Source organism: Dipodomys spectabilis, unplaced genomic scaffold (genome assembly GCF_019054845.1).
Source record: "Dipodomys spectabilis isolate Male_0828 unplaced genomic scaffold, ASM1905484v1 ptg000183l, whole genome shotgun sequence".
NCBI lineage: Eukaryota > Metazoa > Chordata > Mammalia > Rodentia > Heteromyidae > Dipodomys > Dipodomys spectabilis.
Window position 1 is genome coordinate 4,591,156 of NW_024870860.1, and position 20,622 is coordinate 4,611,777.

At 35.4% G+C, this 20,622-nt stretch overlaps 1 non-coding gene across 1 annotated transcript; it reads left to right on the plus strand.

The window, feature by feature from the left end:
- Positions 1-600: 600 nt before the first annotated feature.
- On the plus strand, positions 601-706 carry LOC122121128. The gene has a single exon (XR_006149892.1). It is a non-coding gene; the product is annotated as a U6 spliceosomal RNA (small nuclear RNA).
- Positions 707-20,622: the final 19,916 nt, after the last annotated feature.

The window sequence follows — 20,622 nt, forward strand, 5'->3', positions numbered from 1 at the left end:
TAAATTTACCCACTAAGATTACTCTTTTTAGATAATCTCATCATGTGTATGTGGCTTTTATCATTATTTGTTCATCACTAACATATAACTTAAGAGAGCCCTAAAGATTTATCAGAAACTGTGTACTTAAATTCTTAACTCTTCACTCTGCTTCTTTACACAGTCTTTGCAACTTTTCATTAGCAAAGTTTCTATAAACTCTGAAATGTACATACTTAGTAGTACATGCTACCGGAAATATTATATACTTTATCGAAAAAATTTATGACCTACCAGTCTTAATTTTGCATATATAAGCAAATCCCAAAATGAAACATATTTAAATCATTAAAACTTTTAACAAACCTTAACATTTGCTGCAATGATCATTATGACAGGTGTCTTGTGTAGAATAATTGAATTCCTCCTCCTACACATCTCATGAACAACAAATATCTGGAATTATTTTGTATTTGTCATGTCAATATTGACTTTATTCTTAAATGTGTGCTTATGTAAGAAATACATGGTTGCAAAATTTCACAATTTTTTGAACTTACTTTTTGTTGAATTGTCTAGTTTAAGACAATCAATTACAATTTATATATAAAAAAATGTTCTGTGCTCAATTTGTCTGCACATACACTAAAATTGGAACATACAGAGAAGATTAGCATGGTCCCTGCACAAGGATGACACGCAAATTAATGAATCGTTCCATATTTTTACACCAACAGATGCTGGATGGGATGTGGCCAGAAGGGAAGCCTACCGCACTCTTGGTGGGAGTGTAAACTTGTTCATACATTTTGGAAAGCGGTTTGGAGCTTCCTCAAAAGACTCCACATAGAGCTCCCCTATTACACAGCAATCCCACTTTTGGGAATTCACCCAAATGATCACAAATAAGTCCATACTAAAACTACCACCACAACAACGTTTATTGTAGCATTATTTGCCATAGCTAAGATACGGAACCAACCCCGATGCCCCTCAGTAGAAGAATGGATCAAGAAAACGTTCTGTGTGTGTGTGTGTGTGTGTGTGTGTGTGTGTGTGTGTGTGTGTGTGTGTGTGAATGTACACTTACACAACCACTTTGGAAAGCAATCTGGTGAGTCCTCAGAAAGCTAATTATTGACCTTCCTTATGGCTCACTCATACCACTTCTAGGCATCTATTCTGAACAACAGGTACCAATATTCAAGGATACATGCACCTCCATGTTTATTGCAGCACTATTCACAATATACAGGATATGAAAACAACCCATATGTCCCACCAGAGATGAATAGATCCAAAAACTGGTAACTATACACAACGGAATATGTTCCAGCCATTAGAAAGACAAAATAATGGCATTAGCAGGGAAATCAATCAAGCTACAGGAAATCATGTTGAGCGAGGTAAGCCAAAAGCAAAGAGACAAATGGCACATGGTCTCCGTGATAAGTGGATGTTAAATCCAAAATGTAAGGTGATACAACAAAATTAACAACACTTAAGAAACCAAGGACTTCCACTCATCTGGTCGAATCACTACTAAATATCCTCATTCTGCTGATCATATTTGCACACTGAAGGGAAACCAGGAAGACGACACAGAACTAGAGGGAATCAGGGAAATACATACAACAGTGGGATCCATCAGCTGCACTGGACATTGACCAAAATGAACTAAGCAACTCAATGTCACTGAAGGGAAGGAGGGAACAAGTGGGAAAGAGGGAACAGCAGACACTACACAAAACAAAAGAAATATACATATTTCAAAACAAAAAACTATACATATGGAGGAAATAACTCTATTGCAAAGCTCATAGAACTCATAAGTATTGTAAACCATGATAGACAATTTGCTCCATCAAAGTTAGAATGTGTTTGTGACTTTAACTAAGCATCACTATCCCACAATATTGTGAAATATGGGAAATTATGTAATCATTTAATCACAATAAAAACATTTGAAAAAATGATGAAGGTGGAAAACTAAGTTGCTCTAAAAAACAAAAAAGGAAAATGTTCTGTGTGTATATGTGTGTACACACACACATATACTATATATATACATATATATGTGTATATATATTAATTCTATGCCTCCATCAGAAAGAATGACATCGCCCAATTTTTAGGAAATGGAAAGACTTGGAAAAAAATTATATTAACTGATGTAAGCCAAGTCCGAAGAAACATAGGTCCCATGCTATCCCTTATTTACAATGACTAGTATATGTCTGGGATAAGCAGAAAAGTTGAAAAGCTATGTGTATATGACTACATAAGTAGATGTTAAGCTAAATGACCCCCAAGATAGAGACACAAGTGGTTTTTTCTTTCTTGCTCTTGTTTCTCACATATTTATAATGTGCAACGTGATTTCTTTTTTTGTGTGTGTGTGTTCCTTCCCAACAATATAACCCCTGTTTTCACTTTACTTGATGTTGGTGCACCTGCATCTTGTATATACACTTCTCTAATTTGGGGAAAGAAAGGGACAAAACGGCATGCTTAAATACGAATACAGTTTGACCCATTGTATAACAATAGATGCACAAGACAATATTTTGAAGAACGAATTTTACAATTTAGGCTGGGGACATTGGGTGGGGCTTGGAGGTGTGAGGAGTGTACTTGTGGAGGTGGAAGGGAAGGAATGGTGGGGGAAAAACAAAGGAGGAGGTAACAATGCTTGATAGGAAATGTACTTATTACTTTGCTCATGTAACTATAACCATTCTGTACAGTATTTTTACAACAAAAAATGTATAAAAATGTTTTGAGATGGAAGAGTTTATTTTGCCTATTTTACCCAAATAATATCGTTAACAAATTAATGCAAAACACTGATATGAAGATATTTTGAAAAAGTGAGTGTGTGTGCATTCCTGCGTGTTGGCATGCTCAGAGTTTGAAATCAGGGATTCAAGGTCTCGCTATGTCTTTCTCTCTAGATTGGTGAGCTACTATATGAGCTACATCTCCATTCCTGGCCCTTTGTTAGTTCATTAAAATTTTTGAAAAATAATCTCATGAATTTATTTTGCCCTGATTGTCTTCCAAATGTTATCCACAGATCTCAGGCCCCTGAGTAGGTATCCCGAGTAGTTAGGATTACAGGTGTGACAAACCAGCACAAGGCTTTCAGAATAATTTGGAAAGTAGAAGAAAATTTACTTCACAGTGGCCTGTTTTATCATTTCCTAGTTTTAAAGCATTTTGGAGTGATTATATGTGATTTTTTTCATTCTTGAATTCTTAAAATACAGTAAGTGATGATATTTAAAAGATTTAGTACTTTTTAAAAACGATACTGGAACTTTAAATAAAAAATAAAATAAAATATATGAGAGCAGCGATACAGGAGATGCGACTGGGGGAAATACTGTAGTATCGTAGAGTAGAAGAGCTGTAGAAAGGAGTAATTTTACATTAACATAGCAAGTAATAAACTAGCATACAGCTTTTCAGCCTCATGTCATTAAAAATTTAAACAAAATGCATAATCAGCAAACCAATAGAGATAAAATAGAAAACTAAACAATTAAGATGAAGAGATGACTTGGACCAAGAATAACAAATGACACAATTAGGAAACAAATAACAAGCTGCTGGGCTGGGAAGGTGACTCAGTGGTAGAGTGCTTGCCGTGCATGCCTGCGGCCCTGGGTTTGATTCCTCAGCACCACATAAGCCAAAAAAAAAACAAGCCGGAAGTGGTGCTGTGTCTCAAGTTGTACAGCGCTAGCCTTGAGCTGAAATGCTGAGGCAGAGCGCCCAGGCCCAGAGTTCAGGCCCCACAATCGGACCCAAAAAATAAAATAAAAAAAAAACAAGCTAATAAGTTTAAAAATGATCATCCTTAATTCTATTGAGTTGTTTAGATCACAATTTGTTAGAAGTATAATTCAAATCAGAGTTTAATAGTATATCATTTTAATAATAGTTACTTATTGATTTCTTAATATTGAATGTTTAATATATAATTTTAATTTCAGCAGCTATAGAAAAGAAGAAAGTGAAAATAATTTTAATAATATATTTATGAATTGTAAAATTGAGAAGCATTAGAGTTTAAACAAATAACATATCATTATTGCTTCATTTCTGTAATTTAATGTAATAATTCAAAGTGTATTCTACACTTAGCACTCATCTTAACATCATGTAATAAATTATTGCACATGACTCTTGGTATTAGTTGGAAGGGTTCATCACTGTGGTAAAATTCACACCACATAGTACACGAGGGTATGACCCTTCTCATATAGCTTAAATTGTGGAAATTTGATTTCTACATGCATGTTAAATTCTTGTCTAGGTGACATCTATAAAATTATTTACAATTATATATACGGGGACTGTTTCAGATGATTCTTGAAAGTCATATTCATTAATTAAATTTTTATTATTTCATACCAAATAAATATTTACAGAGAGACTGAATTTTTGTGTAGATGATCGTGTATGTGTGCCAGATTATATGTATTAAGGCTTATTTTGTATTCCTGACATTGTTTCTAGAGTTGGATTTATTTGTCCATTATGGGTTAAGTGTATTATATTGGATCTATGAAAGTAAACTGAATGTTTATTCCATTAATCCTTTGTCTAATCCCAATATAAATTATCCATGTGTTTAAAGTAATGAAAATAACAATAGATAAAAGCAAGATAAATCAGTCTGTAGTAGACAAATATTTACACCATTGAGAGTTGGTCCTCTTTTACACTACAGAATATTCTTGGGAATATGTGCTCCAGGCTGACCACAACTGAAGATTATTACGGTTTGATCTATCATAAGAGAAGGAAGGAAAGGTAACCTTCCTTCCAAATATCTGATCCCAGGAATGTGCTCTGCTTTGTGGTGCATACTTGGAAATGAACATTTTTCACAGTCAACCTTGAAAAGCCATCTAGATAGATGACTTCTGTAAGTGGTTATAAAGCATTATTGATGGCTTTGCAAGGATGCTTGATTGCCTCATTTTGAGACAATTAACAGGAATTTAGTCAATTGTTCTTTGTATCTTTAGGAGAAAAACCCATTGACTCTAGGCCAGGGGATCACAGGGACCCAGAGAAACTACTACCTTGAATAGTAATCCTAGACATCTAAAACAAAACACACACACACATACACTCCAGTAAGCACAGCCAGGCAGGGTTGCTATCATAGCCTACATGAAGTCAGGCAAAAAACAGAAGCTGAGAATCATTTAGCTGATAACTAATATATTTTTTATAAGGCAGACTCAAATGAGACTCCAGAGAAAGGACAGAAAGACTGACCAGGGAGACTAAAATTGGTCACACAAAGATTGGAATGTAGAATTCCTTGTAGAACAAATAAATCATAGAACGCTTGTGCATGTAAGAACAAGAAAGAAGACCAAATTCCAGAAAGGCACATTTTCTTAGAAGTCAGCTTAATCAATTATCAGTGCAAATCTTTGAACTCAAATATTTGACCACATGTGGGAGAAGGTTGAAAAGAAAGAAAATTTCATCACTCTATTAGGAAGTCCAATATCACATTAGGAAGTAATCAAGCACAGATTTGTAATAAAAAGAGAAAACAATTATTCAAAATGAGGGTTTCATTTCTTTTGATGTAAAAGTTCTTAAATTAGCTGCTAGCAAATACCGTACAATTGATCCAGTCCCCCAGCTGAGTTAATATTGATTGCAGTATTACCACATGAAGGAAAAGAGAAAATTTACAAATGTTTGATGAAATGAGGTGAAGGTGATATGTTCTAATAGTAATATCTGAGGTTTAGACACAGGTGAAGAGGTGGATTTTCTTTTCTAAAAATCGTGCCAGTGAATCACAGCTGTAATCCTAGCTACTCAGGAAGCTGAGATCTGAGGACTACAGTTCAAAGACAGCCTGGGCAAGAAAGACTATTATTTCCATTTAACCATCAGAAAACCAGAAGTGGCACTGTCGCTCAAGTGGTAGAGCACCCACCTTGAGTTGAAGAGTTCAGGGACAGTGCCCAAGTCCAGACTTCAAGCCCCTCGAACAGCAACAAAAAAAAATATCCTTTTCATGGACTACGAACATCTCTTCCTAACATTCAACAAAGGAGCCATTTTATCACCCACTACATTTGAGTCCTAATCTAGCTACTGCATATATATTGATTTGGTATCTTATATAAAACGGTTCATATTTGCGGAAACAAATACCAGCAGTGGTAATTTTTTTCCAGTCCTTGAACTATGGGCCTGAGCCCTGATCATGTATATACTGGTAGCTTTCATGTGAGCTTGTTTGTTATTTATTGTATTACTGCCCATAAGGGGAATTACTGGGTCTTAAGGGAGATCTACATTTACTCTTTTCAGAAAACTCCGTACTGCATTCCACAGTGGTTGAACATGTTTAATTTCCCATCAACAGTGCAATCGAGTTCCCAATTGGCTACATCCATGCCAGCGTTTGCTATTGTTAGTTTTCTTAGTAATGGCCATTATAATGGACGAGGTAGAATCTGTCTTGTTTACTTATAGATTTGTATGCATCTTCTAGCTACAATAAATGAATGAATCCATGAAAACTATATTGCTCTGAGTCTGCATTCCTTTCTCTTTTCTCTTAATATAATTTTCCCAAACCTTTCATTTTCCTTACCACTGGTGAAAAGTCATCTTTCTGATGGGTGAATATAATTCCATTGTGTGTGTGTGTGTGTTTGTGTGTGTGTGAGTGTTTGTGTGTGTAAGATGACTATAGGCCCATGAATTCATTTCTAAGCTTTCTGTTTCATCTGTAATTTTGTAATTCCATATTATAGTTGCATTGCTTTCTCTTCTACATTGAAGAATATTGTTGGGATTTTGATGAGTATTGCCTTGCCAATTGTTTAGGGGAAGTATTGCAGTTTTCAAAATGTTAATTCTTCCAACTAGGAACATTGAAAGACTTTCTATTTCCTTGAATCTCATTCAATTTCCCTTTTTATATTTTTAAAGTTTTCACATATAGGTCCTTCACGATTTTAGTTAATTAATTCCTAGTTTTGTTGTTGTTGTTTTGTTTTGTTTAGATTTGATTTGATTTTGAGGCTAGTATATGAGGTCGTTTTTTGGATTTCAGCGTGGATTTTCCCATTGTTGGTAACAGAAAAACTACTGATTCTTGTGGTTTTTATATCCTGCTACATTGATGAACGTTAGCATCACATTTATTAACTTGAGGGAGGAATCCATAGGGTCCTTTAAATACAGGGTCATTTCATCTGTAAAAAGGGATAGTTTTACTTCTTCCCTATTTGGATCTGCTTTATGTTTTTCTCTTGTCTATTGCTCTTGCAAGAAAGTCCACTACCATATTGAAGAGTAGTAGAGAGTGAACATCCTTTTCTAATTCTTCATATTAATGACTTCATGCTTCCACACTTAGCTAAATGCTTATTATCTCTATCATATACATACTCAGTTTAATATTGAGGAATGTTCCATGCATTCCTAGGTTCTCAGACCTTTTAATCATAAAGGGGTATTGGAGCTTGTTAAAAGCTATTTCTACACCCTATTGACGATCATTTGTTTTTTGTCCCTGCTTCTGCTGATGGTTTGTATTATGTTTATTGACAAGAATATTGAATCAAATCGTATCCAAGATGAATCCTATTTGATCATACCATATGATTTTTTTTGTTATTTGGTGAAACTGGTTAGTGAGAATTTTATTAAGAAGTTCTGCATTAATGCTTATCAAAGAGTTTGGTTCATAGTTCTCTTTCTTTGTTGAATCCCTATGTGATTTGGGGAGGAGTCTAATTCTAGTTTCATAGAATGTGTTTGATAATGTGTCTCTCATAGATACTAGATGGATGCATCTTGGTTTTTGATACTACTATCTAATCTATGTCTTCTATTTGGAAATTTAAGTCTATTGATATTGAGCTTTAAGACAGAAATATCTGAAATAAGTCCTGATATGTTATACACCTGTTATTAGGAGCTGTGCCTCATCTACTCTTAACATATTTACCTTGTTCTCTGGTAGGGAGCATTTTATATAAATAGTTCCTCTTCTTCTTGATCTTCTCTACTTAGTATATATTTGATTATATTCTATTCTGATAATTTGGTGGACATAGGTTGTTTCAAGTTTTCTTTGTCATGAAATATGTTTATATATCCTTTAAATGTAAAGGAGAGTTGGCTTGGGACTATATTCATGGTTGGTAGTTGTTTATCTTTAATGTTTGTCATATATAATGCCAGGCTTTCCTTTTTACCATATCAGCTAAGAAAACTGTTTCTTATTCTGACTGTATATCCTTTATAAATAATCAATCTTTTCTCTATGGCATCTTTAAGAATCCTTTCCTTGATCTTTAATAATCCTCTAATGGATTATGATATCATGGTGGATTGTTCAGTTCTAAAATTCTGATTGGTTTCTAAAGGCTTCTCTTCTCTGAATGAGCCTTTCTCTTTGGATGTTTGGCATGTTCTCTGCTAGAATTCTGTAATATGCTTCCCATCCATTTAGTTTCTTGCTCTTCTCCTTCCTGATACCTATCTCCCTGAAATTTGATCTTCTAACTGAGTCTTGAAGTTCTGGCAAGATCATTTCTTATTTCTTGGATTTGTTCTAAATGATTATTTCCTCTTTTCTATTAGATCTATTCTGTCTTTGACCCTGAGATTATCTTCTATCTCATCTATTTGCTGTGGAGACTTTCTACTCTGTTTTTGATCTCCCTGTCTTCTAATTGGTCATTTTTAGGGGTTCTGTCTCCTTATTAAAGCTTTGTTTTAGGTCTTGTATGGACTTTCTGTACATTTTTTTCTTTGGTTGGGGGAGATGTAAGGGTTGTTTTATTAGCTGTGTCTTCTCTCATATCTTTTAACTAGGCATCCATTTTTTCTTGGACTCCCTTGCCTTCTCAGAATTTATTTATCTTTCTGTTTGAAGTCTCCATGAATTATTTTCCTAATGACTGGTTGGTCTCATCTTGTTCACAAATTTCCTTGTAGATATTTTCTATCTTTCCATTAATCACATTTTTCAGCAGTATCTGTAATACATTTGATAACTATCTTCTAGGTCCTTGATTGTCTGTTCTAATGCCTGGTTAATTACTGTGTGAATTATACTACTTTGTCATCACTTTTCTTGTATTTTTCTGATTTGTTCTGTCCATTTGGAGGCTTTCTTTTGGGGGAGCTATGATATTAATATGTGACTCTCTATGTTCTTGGTTGATTTCCAGGGTCTTGGTTTGGTTTCCTGTTGTGATTTGTTTTTCTGGAATTGCATTTTTGTCGAGTCCATTAAGTGTAGGAATAGAAATCAGTTGTGGTGAGATGTTGTGATGTTAATATTTGTGGTTCCAGTGACCATTTGGACTGTCCAGTGGTATGGTGAATTGTCTATGTGTATGGATGTGGCTTTCTCTGATGTACACTTCTGTTCCTGCTTTTTTCCATGTTGCCCATTTATTTCCACATTGCACATGTGCTTTTGAAAGTGTTGCCCAGTGTATTCCTGGCTGGCACCTTTTCATAGATTTCTGTTTTCTTGTGAAGACGGTATGAAATCTTCTCATGAATTGTATGTCTATAATTATGTCTATATTTATAGCTACATAGCTATAATTATAGCTGATTTGATGTGACCCTCTAGACCTAGAGTACCTGCTAGGACTCTAAATCTCTGTTTCATTAGTGATTACTATGATAATTTTCTGTGGTTATTCTGTCATTGTTTTTCTCTTCCTCAGATTTATTTTTTATATTGTGGATTTTTTCACATAATTTAGGATTTTTGATTGTTGTATCAGGTTATTTTGTTTTCCTGCTTATACTACTTTGAAATAGTGATTTCAGGCTTGTAAGAGGAAACAGAAAGAGACAGAAATGTATGTTATTAAATTGAGAGAAAGAGAAGACATTTAAATCTATTTACTACAAGTAAATTAATATTAAGCAAAGCTAATGAAAATAATTACTTATTTACTCTTCAGAGGATGAGTATAGTACTCTTGGATATCTCAGAGGAAAAGATTTAGACTCATTACAATTAATGACTTACACTGAAATTACTGGCTAAACGTTCTTCTTCAGAAAGGGAAAAGCTCCATTACTTCCATATTAGTATTATGAAATCATAATAGCTGCATGTTGAATTGTTTTCCCTTTGCTATTTTCAATTCCATTCTTCATCCATTATGTATCTATGGCTTTGAATGACCAATTCCTTAAAATACCTATATTGCTTATATTGTGATGTAAATCTCAGTAATATAAATATTAATTTATCTGTGAGTCTCATCTTGAGCTACATTCATATGAAATTTATGCAGTGTCAAGCAAGAAACCTGACTTTTTTTTACTCTATCCTATGTTTTAATCAATAAATCCATTCTCTTTAGAAATGCGTTCTCAACTTTTAAATTGCTCCAGTAAACATCATGTGTTTCTAGTCCTTTTAATGAAGTAAATATAAAGTTTGGAACATAAAGACAACTCCCATATTATTCCTTTAAAGTAAACCTTTGGGGATTATTTTATATATAAAAATAAATAGTGCAATGCAATGTTTATACATGAATAATATAATGGTTAAGTCAATTAGACACATGAACTACCATAGCAATTCTCAATTAACATAAAGGCATCAAAATATTGTGTTCATGAATATCACTCATTTTTTAAAAATGACTAGTCAATACAAAATTTATATTATATTTGAAATTTACAAAATGAAAATTACACTGAGATTTGCTGTCAATATCCTGTTTCTAGGAATACATTTATTCAGGAAACAGGGAAACAAAAAATAAGGGTTTGTCACATAGAATGAAAAATGTAGACGCAGACTGTGTTTCCTTAAGATGTTAAGTATCTGCAAATCGTGTGATTTATTCAAAGATACTATACACATGAGAGAATTTTTGATCAGAAGTGATAGGTAAGGAAAGTAACTGGAAAACTGTATGCTTAAGTTGAGCTTTCAATATAGGATGACAAGTTTTCAATAAATGTTCCTATTAATCTGTATCTCTAACACACATATAGCATTCTACATTTTCCCACATACTCCCGTTCTCTTAGCTCAGTTCCTGATCGATATTCTTCTATTTCATGATTTCAATTCCGTCTAAAATAACAAAGTGGGCGTTTTTTTGTCTCTAGATCCAATACAGTAGTATGAATTCAAGGAGTTTGACTTGAATGTCAAGTATGAAGATATTGTATTCAGGGTATTCTTAATTGGCTTGAAACATAGAAAGATACACTGTATACTAAGAACAAGGGACTTGATCTCAGGGAAACATACAGGTCCAGGCAAGATCCTGAAGCAAAGAAAAACAAGGGAGCGCAAACATCAATCAACTATAATTACAAAGGAATGGAACTGATCTCTGATGTGTCTGGGTGGCAGCTCTATGTGTTTGTGTGTGTGTGTGTGTGTGTGTGTGTGTGTGTGTGTGTGTGTGTGTCAGTAGAGAGAGAGAAAGAGAGACAGACAGCGAGAGAATTCAGTGTGGCTTCCATATTTACAGTCCATAGAGCATTACTTGTTAGGGAGGAGGTGCTCATATCAGAGCTGTGATACTACTGTCATCACTTTACTACAAAAAAACACTTGCTTAATCTCTAATTAAATAGGGAAAATAAACTAACATCTTACACGATTGTTTTGACAATTGATTAGTATATTGAAGGCGAAAGGGAGGAATTGGAGATCAATATAATCTTTTTCCTCTCTTCTGAATATTACACTGCAATAGATGTGATTTCAGGAGTCTCCTGCCATGTACTTCCAGTTGAATTACTAATATGCTTAATAATATGAAACATGTGATAGAGAAATAGATCAAACAGCAAGCACAAAGAATTTGTGATAAGATTGAGCTTTTGAGCAGGGTTGCCACAACTTTTAGGAATGTAATTCATTCATATGAACTTCAAATTTTGAGGCTTTCCCTGTGTGATTAAATGGGAAGAAAGTACTGTAGAAACAAGAATTCTTGTTCAGCCAAGTAGAAAGTGTTCATGTTCCCATCCTCACGTTGCAAATTTCCATTCCATATAGACTCTCTTTTAGAATGCTTTCATTTAATATACTTCAGCACCTCATGCTTCCGTGTGGGAGACAAGAAAAAAGATAATTTTGTTTGTGTATTAAATTATGTAAATTACCATGTACAGGCATGATTTGTATAGTTACTGAAGTTTGTAATAAAAATAATTAGGGCTCATTTCACAATAAAAATATAATTAAAATCACATAATAAGACTAGAAGTCACAGAATTTTGTGCATGAAAACATACATTAGACTAGGTGCAGAATTTCTATTTTGAAATAAACTTTATATTGAAGTATAATGCACTTTACCTAAGGATTGAAACATTTTATTGAAAAATATATTTCCTAGAGATATTTTTGCTTCATTATTTTAGGGATACCGTTGGAACCATTGTAATGATGAGATGTACAAGACGTTATCTCAAAAGACGAACTTTACAAATTTGGCTGGCAAGCATGTGGAAATGGGTAAGGATGGGAAGGGGAAACAAAGGAAGAGAAAACAATGCTTGATAAGAAATGTACTCATTACTCTGCCCATATAATTTTAACCCCATTGTACGAAATTTTCACAATAAAAAAAGTTAAGAAGAAAATGATCCCAAAGTAATAATTTTTTTTTATTTTCGTATTTCCATGTGATTTACCTGCAATTTAGAAATCTAGATATATAATTTAAGTTAACCAAAAATATTATTGAGTATAAGGGTCTTATACTCTCTACATTCTTCACACTGAGATCATCAAATATGGTGAGTTTGAAATGATTAGTCTCTGTTTGGCCTATGTTAATATTATTTAAAATGTGAGTGAAATGTTTAAAAAGTAGTATTTATTTTAGTTGCTCTGAAGAGACAATAACTGATATAATCAAAGTCTAAAAATGATTAGATTTAAAATTTAGAATTCATGAAATTTTTTTGACCAAACTGGTTACTGGAGCCTTCACAAAAACTTCATGAGATAATTTATATTGATGAAGCAAAAATCCCACACTGGTTACTGGAGCTTTCAGAAAAACCTCATGAGACAATTTATATTGATGAAGCAAAAATCCCAGAGTTTAGACATTTACGAATAGAAAAATCATGTCATTCTGAATATGTAGAGCTACATAACAAACAGAAAATTTAGCTTTTAAATATCTGAATATACAAATACATTTAATTGCAGGGTAAGTACTTGTTATGAAAGGAGATAAAATTGTATTTATTTTGAAAAGTAAACCTAAGTATTAATTTGAATAAAAGACAATGTTTAAAATATCACTCATCCAAGAAACAAGATGTACAGTTCATTTTTTTTCATGCTTATAATGTTCTCTAAACTTACAACAAATACTAGATTAGTAAACCTAAACCATTACTTTGTAGGGAAATAGAAAGATTCTTAAAACTCATGACTATAACTTTTTCTCAAACAATTACTAGGTAACTGTTTTATATTTTTTGTCATGGAATCCTATTTGATAAAATTGTATTCATTAAGTTAAATAATGGGCCAATAACAATATAAATTATACATGAACAAAGTTTTGAACAAGTATTTCTTTCACAAGACATATCATGGCTCTCTTCAAGAACATTGGAAGGCTGTGTGTTATTTATTTATTTTTAGTTATTTTATTAATGGTTATTAATTTTCAGAATTGGCAGCTTCGTTACTCTCTTTCCATAATATATTTAAAACATTTGATTATACTCCCTCTATTTCCTTTTTGTTACTCCTTCCTCCAAAGATCATGTTTTTTACATATAAACTCACTTGGAAGATTTAAGCTAAACTGCAACTTAATTCAAGATGTACAGAGGATTAACAGGATGAACAAAAATGAATATTTTTTGTTAACTTCTGAATTGAACTATCATTATTATTATGGTTAGGGTTAGGATACCAGACAGAATTAGAATTAGGTTTAGAGAAATAGCAAATTCAGGTTCTACAGAGGATGACCTATTGCAACAATAATTCTCACAGCACACTGTACTGAAAATGAACTTTAAACCATGGGGAGAGAAGAGTGATGGAGATGGGAGAGGGAAGGAATAGTTGGACAACAACAAAGAAGGGAGTAACAATGGTCAACAAGAAATGTACTCATTACCTTACACATTTAACTGTAATCCCTCTGTCAGCCTCATTAACTACTCAGGAAGCTGATTTCTGAGGACCGCAGTTCAAAGCCAGCCCCAGTAGGAAAGTCTGAGAATTTTATCTCCAATTAACTACCTGGAAACCAAAAAGTGGTGCTGTGGCTCAAGTGGTACAAGTGCACACCTTGAGCTAAAGAACTCCGGGATTGTGCCCATGCCCAGAGTTCAAGCTGCACGACCAACAAAAGGAATAAAAAAAGAAATGTGTTAAATGTTAAGTAAAGCTGAACTTTTTTAGGTTCTAGGAATTCAGGAAAATCTGGGATAATGAAAGTACAATGTATTTCATAATATCAGGATTTGAGATCAATGATTATAATGATTCCTCTTATGGAACAAGATAGGTTCAGAGGTAAGAGTGAGAAAATCTGTAGGGTTTAGGAAAAGCTGCAATTTATTTCGAGGATTAGAGTGGAATTTAAGTTAGGATTGCACAAAACGAGCATTTTTCATAAATTTTAGAGTAGGGATACCTTTAGTATTAAGGTTATGGTTAGGATGCCAGCCATGGTTAGGGTTAGAGTGAAGGAGAAAAACAATGAGGGTCAAATTGAAGGTAAATTGTACTACAGGCCTGGTAAGAATTAGAATGAATGTGAACTAGAGTATTGCTATTAATATTAGAATATGCTTGCAATTAGGCTTATATTTATTCTCAAATATTCCAGTTAAGATTAAGTTTAGAGTTAGAAAATGACTAAGATATTGGGAAAAAAATTGAAGCCTATGTTTGGAAGGCTTATTTGAATCACGTTAGGATGAATGAAAACTAGTGTTACACTAACTAGTTAGTGTTAGTATAGACATTATTTGGATTAAAATCAGGGTCAGTGTTTTGTTCTGATTATGATTAGTGTTATGAATAGGAAAGTTTTACTATAAAATTGAGTTTTCACTAACAAATAGAAGCAAAAATGTGAGCCTGAATAGTAACTAGAACATTATCATTATATTTATATCTCAGTGATAATTCTTGTAATGATTAATGAGCGTTTTCCAGCCAGGATTATGTTGAGAGTTAGCATTAAGTAAAAGACTAGATGATATGTAAATCTGAAATTGTTTTAGGATACAGTGGTTCAGGAAAATGTAGGATTAATGGAAACTACAGTATTATTCCTGGTAAGAGAATTTGAGGACAAGTAATATAATGGTTCATGTTAGAGAAGAAGATAACTTCACAGGTAGAGTCAGGAAATTTGTTGGAAATTAGGGCAAATTGAAACTCATTTCCAGAGTGCAAATTGGAATATTCATTACAATGAATAAAAAATAGAGTATATTTAATATTAATTTTGAGCTATTATTAGGTTGAAAATTAAGTTTCAGTTCCAGCTGGGCTTAGTGTTAGCATCAGGGAAATGGAAAATTTAGGGTCAAACTGAAAATAAATCTTTGAATAACAAGTCAAGATCGAATTAGGATGAATATGAAATAGGAAACTGCTAATAATATTAGGATTAGGGTATGATTAGTGTGAGGGTTAGCCTGAATGTTGTGTTAGAAAAATGGCAAGATATTGAGTAAAACTAGAAAATATTTTAAGAAAGATGAGTTGAAGCCAAAACAGGATGTATAAATTTAATGTACTTTTGTGGCTTTTAGAATCCAAAGGCAATTGGTTCTAGGGTTAGGGTTACTTTTCTAATTTATAAACTAATGAATTAAAGGCACAATTCTTTCATTCTTACAAACCAAGACAGTCAAGAGTTGGGGAAAAAGCAACTTTCTACATGAAAATGTGTCTTAAAATATTTTCCAACCAGGATTAAATAATAGTGAACAGGGTGTCATTTATTAAAATTAGGCAAGTTGATGATAAAACTTTCAAAAATATCAAAACACATAAGATTTGAACTCAGATATGTTATTGGGAAAACAGATACTTGCTCTAGCTGGGAAATTGTGTGTGTGTGTGTGTGTGTGTGTGTATGCACCCACCACTGGTCTTCTAATGAGGCCTGTTTCCTGTCATCAGCTTATTCTGTGGAAGTATGGCACTAACCCACGTAGCCAAAGGCTTTCTTCTGGCTTTTTAATGGTTATTTTGAGATAAATGCCTCATGGATTTTACTTTCTGGACTTAATCTTCTGATCCCCAGTAATCCTTGGGTTAGTGTAATTGTGGGTGCTACCACAAAGTGACAGTTCATTAAACTGGGAGCAATATGGAAGTACTCGTGCAAGATATGAAGTAACCAGTTCATTAATGTGGGAGTAACAGGATCACATTTGATTGCCTTCAAACACATTATTTCAGATGAGTTTAACTGAAGCCCAAAGCATAATCCAAACCTATTAGCCACACTGTATGAAGTAGCACATATTCATGGTGTAGAATATATACAATGAATTGAATCCTGAATCAAAAGACTTTGTTGGGTTTGCCTCAAAGAAATAGAGTGTCATTGAAATGAAGTTCAGACTGGAGGCCTGTAGCGAGCAGGAGAGCATCTGCTTAGTGCGTGTCCAACACCTAGGACCATAAAAAAGTAGAAGGGAAAGTGTAAGAGAAAGAGGAAAGGAAAGGAGGAGGAAGGGGTAAGAGAGGAGGAAGGGCATAGCAGGAGGGAGAAAAGAAGGGGACAGGGAGAAAGTAGAGGTAGGAGAGAAGGAAGAGGGAAACAGGACCCTGGGGAAGAGGAGCAGGAGAGGAGACAGGAGGAGGAAGATAAATGCAATATAACAGCAAGAATTGTCAGAAAACATGTTGCATAAATGATTTGCATGTGCATGGCAGGATTATTTTCTAATCAGAAAGACAGCTAGCACAGTGACAATATGGGTGATACCTGTTGCTCAGTCATTTTATTCTCTTTCTTCAGTGAGGAGTTCAGAAGAAATGCTGAGTTCGGTGTTTTACAGATATATTTCAGGATTTCTTTTTCATGAATCAAACAATGGAAAGAAATAAATGCAACTTCCCTTAATTAAAAAAAGAATAGAAGCTATATTTATATTACTATGCATGAAGAAATCTTGGAGATTTCTGGTTAATTCAGAGGGATCCATGCAAAAATATAATACAAGAGGAAACTAAAACTGTTTTTAATGTATAATAGGTTATCATTGATGAAAAGTTTTACTGGACTTTTTTCGTTTTTCTTTTTTTATTTTTGTCTTGTTTTTGTTTTTGTTTTGTTTTTGCCAATTGTGCATTGCTCCAAGGCTGTGCTCTGGAGCCCTTTCCAAGTCACCACGTGAAACTCCATTTCTGTAGTCCCTGTGGGTGTGGGTGCCTCCTCAGGTCACCCGTTGAGATGTGTGGCCAACTCCTTTACGGTGGATGTGCAGTGAGTGGATGTGTGTGCATGCTCCCCAGCATTGCCAGATGAGGCACGCCCACCCTTCCCACCTAACTTCCCAGTTTCAGTTGCTCCATTTCACCCAGGAGCTGGCAGCCATGGGTCTGGAGTTGAGGCCACTGCTGCCCTCTCCTCCTCCAGTTGTGCTGGTACTGGTCTTCTGTGCTCCTGAGTGCATTGCCCATTCTAGGGAGACTCTGTTCTGGGGTCACTGCCTGCCCACATGAGTGCAGTGTGAGGGACACCATTTTTGTACACTGCACAGTCCATGGGTAAAGGAAGGCTGGGTATGCAGTCTGCCCCCTTGGGGCCAGGCAGCCTAGCCGTGGTTCACCTCATCAGTCTTTAAGGGGGTCTGGTTACTGGAGCCATGTGTTGGACCCTCTGCCAGCTGGCTTGTGACAGCTGCAGCAGCTCAGCAACCTGGAGCCCCTTCAGCATCTCTGTTGACCTCCATTTTCTGGTCCTTGTGGACTCGGGTACAGGGCCAACCGTACATATGCCAATCAGTGCCAGAGAAGCCTGGACTTGCAGCACAACAGCTGCAGCACCGAGGGAATGAAGGCCCTCTTGCTTTGCTGTGTAGCCTCCTCCTTCGCCCTTCTGGCCCACATGGGCCCAGCTCTGGATGCCATTCCAGGGATACTCCATTTGGAGGCAATGGTGTCACCCCCTACCCTCGTTGTTCTCCAAAGCAGGGGAAAGGACATTCCCTTGGCAATGTAGGCTGCAGAGATGGAAGGCAAGACTTAGCATCTACCCTGTCTTCCTCCCTGGCTTTGGCACCTGAGTCTGGGTTGCTTGGCTTGGTCACTAATGGAACCTTGTTGGCTACAGCCCACTGGAAAGGTCCTGCACCTGCTGCAGCAGCAATGCGGTGTCCTGGACCCCCTTAGGGTCCCCACATGGACCTCTGATGGGTCTACTTGGGCTGGGTGTGGGTTTCATCTCAAGACTCCCATTAGGAACTGCCACACCCCTTCCTGGTACTGCAAGCAAGAGGTGCCACATATATCTACTTTCTAACATTTTCCTTCACTGAGATAAACAAAACTTGGAAATATAAATAAGTTTTGTAAAAACAAAATATATAACCTATATCACTTCAACCTTCTAAATCATTGTAATATTTTTATATCCAGTAGGAATTCTGTCTGTAATTACTTATTTTACATTTGAATGTAATGTATTTTGTGTTTATTTAACTATTCTAGTATAATTTCATTTGCACTACTTACAATTTTTTTCAAATTCTGAGATTCAATCACGTGTTTATGGATAAGTGTTTTGTTGTACTTTCATTTCAGTTTTCCATTATGGCCTTATGATTACAAACAATAAGATCCATTCTTGCTAGTATATAGTTCAATGATTTTGGACTAGAGACTCAAGGATATAGTATAACATATACAGTAATGTGTATCACTTTGTTTAATACTGCTCCATAAAATAATTAATAATTCAGGTGGCAGCCACTTCATCTGGCATGCTGGTCTGTCTGGTGAAGTAGGATCCTAGTGGCAGCCTGCCCATATCGGGCCATTGTGGGCACCTCGCCTGGGGCTGTGGGAGAAGATCAGGGTGCATCTGCTGTTCAGCGAGGGCAGCAACCCGGCAGCTGCTGTGTAAATGACACAATGTCACTGACTCACATCTAACACATGCCTGCCCCGTGGGCTTGGGCCCTGAGGATCAGCCCCTGGGAGCACACACACACCGTGGGGCAGGGGGCGCCTAACTAGGAAGGTGTGCAGACCAAACATAAGCCACTCTGCAGATTGGCTGGTACAGTATTTATTCTCCGTAGAGCAGTGGACAATTCTGCTCTGCTGTGGGGAGAAAACAAGAAAGACAGACCCAGGCAGGTGAAGCCAACTTTTTGTACTCAGGCTGGCAAGTAAACTTTCCTCCATGCACTTTCCAGCAGGCTCAGGAAGCCCTTCCATGCTCCTTGTCCGTGGAGTAGCAGCCAGGGACACTCAAGTCTGGTACTCCTGGCTGCTCTTTTGGGTTTGTTTGTTAATTTATACAGACAGCCCCTCCCTCAAACAGCAGAGGTATTCTGGGTATTGTAAAACGTTCTGCATCTGAGCATTCCCAATGTTTGGTTTTTGTATTGTTTCTTGTAAATGCTTTGTGAAATTTGTGTTTTAGGTGTTGAGGTGTGAGCGAAGGAGCCAGATTATGAACATAGTTTCCTACCAGTCTTTCATTTATAAATGAAAACAGATTCTCTATAAAAATGCCTAAAAGGAAATAACTTGAGAGGGGGGGAAAAAGGCTGCTTTCTCATAAGATCAAAATCTACTAGTTTTATATGCATGTTTTATGCGCTCAAAATACAATTAATTAACTCACTCTCTAGGAACAATTGTCCAGAGCTAAGAGTTAAGTGTCTGGGAGCTAGAGGCAGGGTGTTTGTGAGCTTTATCCAAAGAGAGGGAAGAAAGTAAAAATTCATATATAACTTTGTAGAATCAAGGTGGCAATACAATATGAGAATCACAATAAACTTCTTTGCTATTTGGGCTCTTTTATTCTTCCATATGAATTTTTGGATTGCGTCTTTTATTTCATTGAAGAGTGACATTGGGATATTGGTAGGTATCACATTGAATTTGGATATAGCCTTTGGCAATATTGCCATTTTCATGATGTTAATCCTCCCAATCCAGGAGAATGGGAAGTTTCCCACTTCCATAGCTCTGCTTTAATTTTCCTTTTCTGGTTTTTAAAGTTCCCATCATAGAGGTCCTTCACCTCTTAAGTTAACTCCTAGGTATTTTATTTTTGTGTGGCTAGTAAAAAGGGGTTGCTTTCCTAATTTCAGCTGCACTCTTATCGTTAATGGAATACAGGAAAGCCTTTATTTTCTGAGGGTTAATTTTATATTCTGCTAGTTTGCCAAAGTTTCTGATCAGCTCAAGTAACTTGGGAATGGAGTCCATGGGTTTCATTAAATACAAGAGCATGTCATCTTCAAAGACGGAGTGTTTCACTTCATCTTTTGCTATTTGGATCCCTTTAAGATTGCATCTTATCTTATTGCCCCAGCTAGCATTCTAATACTAAGTTGAAAAGGAGTGGTGAGAGCAAATATCCTTATCTTATTCCTGAATTTATA